Source organism: Rutilus rutilus, assembly GCF_951802725.1.
Source record: "Rutilus rutilus genome assembly, chromosome: 8".
NCBI lineage: Eukaryota > Metazoa > Chordata > Actinopteri > Cypriniformes > Leuciscidae > Rutilus > Rutilus rutilus.
In genome coordinates this window covers 27,631,637-27,637,327 of record NC_140222.1, presented here as the reverse complement: position 1 = coordinate 27,637,327, position 5,691 = coordinate 27,631,637, and positions in this window count along the sequence as shown.

The window sequence follows — 5,691 nt, the reverse complement described above, 5'->3', positions numbered from 1 at the left end:
AGATAAAACAGAGGTTCCGGGAGGGAACCAGTAGCAGAAAGTGAACACTCTCTGTTCACTTTCCTAGCACTTTAGTCGTGCTAGGGCGCAAGCTCGCCTTCAGAAGCTGCCTGCTAAGGCCAGCTGAACTGATAGCAAGCGGCCACTAGCTGCCAGAACCCAGTATTGCTGGGAAACCATTTACAGGGAGGCCTGGTGAGGCCTACTACCTGATAACCAGTTGGCTGGCTACCTAGTGCCCATACTTGGGAAATCGCCTATAGGTAGGCCTGGTGAGGCCTACTACCTGATAGCCAGTCAGGCTAGCTGTCCAGTTGTCCATATGTGAGAACTTGCCTTCAGGGAGGCCTGGAGAGGCCTACTACTTGATAGGAAGCTAGAAAACTGGTTGCTATGAACCCAGATTCCGGGTATCAGTCCCAGGGTGGCCTGCTAAGGCCCACTGCCCAGTCCTGGGGCTCAGTCTTGAAGCGGCCTGTCAAGGCTGGCCGCCTGCAAGTTTTCTTAGGTAATAAAACTGACTGCCATGGACCAGTAAGGTTGGGGACTGAGCTTCATGGTGGCCTGATAAGGCCAACCGCCTGACAGTGGTCTTACTAGCTGGCAAAAATTACCCACACTGTTGGGGGTTTGCCTTATGGGAGGCCTAAACGGCCAACCATACAGTGGCAAATCTTATTTGGCTGATCATGATCGGGCCTCACCTCCTGAGAGGCCCACTGAAGCCAACTGTCTGATTGGCCAGTGAATTTAACAGCCAAGCACCCCATGTTGGGGCTCAGGGTCAGGGAGGCCTGCTAAGGCCAGTGCCTGACCGTCAACACTGCTGGCTGTATACCTGTCACTCGAAAACTCATTTGAGGATTTGAGAGGCCTACTTGGCCTGAAGGACGCCAGTGCTGTCAGCCATCTACCCATACTGCTGGGGACTCGCTTTCAGGGAGGCCTGGTAGGGCCTACTAGCTGATAGCAAGCCTATTCTGCTACGAACACAACACCGTTGGGACCAATACTACACCAACACAAATATTGGGGCCACCCACAGGAGGCCTCTTGAGGCTGGCTACCTGGTCGCAGCTATAATGTATGTCCCACAACATTGGGACTCTCTTCTGAGGAGGCCGGTTAAGACTACTACCCGTCAATGAGTCTACTGCCCGAACTACTAAGGCCAACCACCTGAGGCAAGCTGACCTAAAGAGCCCTTTTGAGGGCTGCCCATCAAGGAGGCCTGCTGAGGCCTACTACTTGACAGCGCAGCCTTCATTGACAGATGTTTACACACCGCCCTACAGTATCCTGGTACCTAACCACATTGTCCATGGCAGTGTACTCAGCAAAAACGCAACAACCTTTAAGCAAGGGGAGTACAACATACGCCACCCTGCCTCAATGGAGGCCACAGATTCAGGGGTCTACCATCTATATGCATGGGTGTCAGCTCATGGCAATGCTCTGGCTTCAAGGGAGCGTACTTCGAAAACCAAAATGAAGTGAAGGTTAGAACTTTTCGCTCGACTCGAGCCATAGTGGTGTGAGGTAGAAAGATACAGAGTTGAAAGTGGAGTACTCAGAACTACCTTATATTGACGGGAGTACCAACCACCTGAGAATTTAACAGGGTGCGGGCCTGCCAGTGGCTCTAGAGATAACAGAATTTTTTCTGCGCCCAGCCTAGGGGAGTGGGGCCTGCTTGCAAGCAAACCACCTTCAACCCATCGCTTGAGCAGTAGCTCAGCGAGCTGAGTGGAGCCTACTCTGGAGGCCCAAGTCCATATGCTAGCTCTGCACGGCGGGGTCTGGCAAACCAAAAACGGTCCCTTCGCAGAGCGAAAGACGGCCTAACCCTGTCCAAAAAGACCCATTGTACTGGGGAGGCCTTATTGAAGGCCTAACCCTAGGTCTTTATCAATCATGCCTCTGCACCAACCTGCATTACTCTTCTCACGAGAAGGGGGCGGACCTTGGTCGAACGACTCCCACCATGGGAGGAGGCTGTCATATAGGGATGCTAAAAGCCTAGAGAGCTAAATGCTTTAGCAGAACGCCTCCACTATCCCTAGTATAGCCTAGGCCAGCCACCGAGGCGGCCAGCCTATAAGCATAGTAGATCTACCTGAGTGTTCAAAGGAGCAACAGCCTCAAGAGAAAAAAAAAAATCAAAAACTGCAAAAACACTCAGCCTGTATGAAAAACCAAACCGACCTCTGTACTCAGGATGATGTACTCTTTTTTTTTTTTTTTTTTAGAGAGGAGACAAACTATTCTACCCTGAGGTGGCTAATAGCCCAAGGGCTAAAACAGGTATGCTTAGAAATTAAACCAAGTGGAAGCATTCAACATTTCCATTCTTTTTTAGAATGACGTTCTGCCACTTAGTGCTCCGCTAATTCCAGTAGGAATGAGAAGAGGCCTCAAATGCTCTCATAAGGAGAGGAAGCCTAAGCTTTAAACATAGTTTACACCTAGAATGAGCGGGAGTCCCGTCTCTTCTGTGACCTACTCCTCCATGGAGAAGGTGCACGAGAGGCGACGCTGGCTCTCTGGCCCTGTCTAAGGTCCTCGGACCTCCCACCTGTCTGTGTGTGAGCACGGATCTCAGCGGTATACAGATTTTAAACGCCGCTGAGCGCGTCTTTACCTCTCTGAATTTTCCAACCACCGCCTCCACGGAGGTGCCGAAAAGTTCAGAGGGTGAAACTTATCTTTCTCCCTGATGTCGGCCAGGTTCAGCCATAAGTGTCTCTCTGTGGCCACCATCGCCGCCATCGATCGGCCGATCGCAGCAGCAGTTTGTTTAGTGGCCCGTAGAGCTAGAACTGTGGTGCGGCGCAGCTCAGCAACCGCCTCAGGGGACAGCCCCGCCCCCTGGTCGAGATCCCCCTGCAGATCGGTCTGGTATGCCTGCAACACCACCATGGTATGCAGGGCAGCACCGGCCTGACCCAGTGACATGTATGCTCTGCCATTCAAACGCGACGTTGTCTTCAGTGGTTTGGATGGCAGGGTTGGAGCTCTCAGTGTTGATGTCCGCCCAGACACGAGATAGTTCACAAACGTCTCGTCAATGGGTGGCATCGACACATACGCATGTTCTCCTATCCCCTCAACATCAGCGAAACTAGCCCGCTGATGTCGGTGGATACGCGGCACGTTCCATAACACTAACCAGCTCAGCATACACGGGGCAGGGTGGCTGAGAGGATTCAGGATCTATCTGATTATCACCACCCTCATCAGCCATTTCCTGCTCGTCCGAAAAAGCACTCGCTGCCGGATTAGGTGGAGAAAAATCATTGTCCACCAGCAGCTCACCCTCGTCAGCCGCCGAATTGTCTGAGAGGATTACACCCCTCTCAAGGCGATCGGCGAGCTCCATCTGGGAACCCCATGACACACATCGCCGCTCTGCCTCAGCATGAGCGGGACCTGAGCCACGAGGTCCAGACGCTGAACCCTCTTCTCTCTAGAAGAGGGCCAGACAAGAGCGGAGTGTTCTTAGAGAAAAAGGCTCACAATTTGCACAGACAGATCCCTCGAGAACTGCCTGTTGGTGTTGGTGTGTGTCACCCAGCGTTAAGTATCTTGGGCAAGGGTCTGCACACTTCTAAAAGCACTCAGCCCTCTCAGTGAGGAAAAAGGTGAATGTCATGTTTGCAAGGCGCCCTCATTTACTTCCAGGTCGCACGTTAATGATTCATGTCGCCGGTCAGTAGGATTGCCGTGATTTGATAGTAATTTCAGACACCTGTCACGCCTGAGGCGCTCCCCCAAAGCGTCAATCGTCGCAGTGCGAGTTCCCTTTCGAAAGGGAACTGAAACTAAGACTACAACTTTTGGTCAAAAAACATTTTCGTAAACTGAAATAAAATTTAACAGGTTGAAAGGTTCTGTTATTATCTTTGTTTTTACAAAACATTTACTGCTAATCATTTTATGATCCATGTGGAGACATTTCCCCACAGTGTAGGGAAAACAAGGACAACACACATGCATACACAGACAGACAGACAGACAGACACACACATGTCTGGTTTACTATCCTTGTGGGGACTCTCCATAGACATAATGGTTTTTATACTGTACACACTGTATATTCTGTCTCCTTACGCTAACCCGACCCCTAAACCTACCCATCAAACAAAACTTTATGCATTTTTACATTTTTTAACAAAAATAATAATAATTCTGTATGATTTATAAGCTTGTGTACCCATGAGGACCTCAATTTAGGTCCCCACAGTGACACAAGTCCCCATGAGCCAGTGTGCATTCAGGTTTAAGTCTGCATTAACTGCATTGATACTTCACACTGGCTTCACAGCAGGCTGTGTTGGCAGGTCTGTAGTCAGATGAATTGAACTGTTTTTTTTTTGTATTGTTTTTGTTTTTTGATGTACCAGTTGTCACACTGCTGTATTGTACAGCTGGAACTAGGCATGTTTAACAAGATTTCATCTTTAATATAAATTAGTTTGTCTGAATCTTTCATAGTTTTTACTTTGTTGCATTATTTTATTTTTATTGTCAAGATGTCTGCACAAGAGTTAACTGTAATCTGTGCAAACATTAAACTTTGCTTAAATTAAACGGCTTGCTTTGGTCTACACTTTTTCTACACAAAAAACTGAAAACAATATTAAAATAAAAACTAATTTAAAAATGCGAAACTATAATAACCTTGGGCGTGAGAGCGTGTGAAAAGAGTCAATCGCATGAGTCTCACACTCAATGCGTGAGAGTTGGTAACCCTGGAAGCTTCCACTGTGAATGATGTAAAAAGCTTGCTGGTTGAAGCCATCAAACACATGTTCCTCTTTCTCTTGAATGTAGGGTCAACCCAAGACCAACCCAAGTCATATAATCAATGCAAGGAAACTGACAAATAAGAAAAAGAGTTTACGGAATTGCAGTAGTTTATTTGAACTATGATAAAATGTTGATGCTACATGCTAAAATATTTTTTGTGTGTAAAATATCCTTCTAGCATATTCAGGTCAAATGTGTAAATGCTTTGTTCCTTCTATCAGGTCTTACTGAAAGTCTTTATCGGTATGTGAGCATTTTTCTCTGAAATTTTGCTGCCATTTCTAGTGTTAGGGGGTAACAGTTTAGGACCTAAGGACCAGATATTTGAAAGAAGACCCGGGGTCAGAATTATAATAAATTGAAGAAAAGTTTTACTGAAGATAGTTTGCAGTTTCATCAGCAGAAGTCAGCTTCAAGACTCACACAGGAGTTTGTAGGCCGCCCCGCTTACAGTTACAAAGATCACAGCAGTTACGTCATTGCTTACAGGTTGAATGATTCTCATTGGCTAATAAATAGATAAACATAGTAATTTTCCACACATACAGATAAACGGAAGCATATCTCCATCGATTATGCAGCTGACACTCGGACCCTGAAGTTAGGCACGTCGTGACCTTCCTGGTCTCAGATTTGGGTTGCTGGGCGCCAGCATGTCCAGAACAACAACTCAGTCAATCTCCAATAATGCCAGTGGTTCCTTAACCTGTAACCAAGAAGACTAACACACACACCGACACACAGCTTTTCCAAGGTTGGATTTGGCCAGGCTCTAACTATAAACAGGAGTCTCGTCTCAAAACATCAAGATAATAAGTTCTTTTTCTCAAGGATATAGGACACTTTAGTCTAAATGGAAAATATAGGCTTTAACTGAGAAAT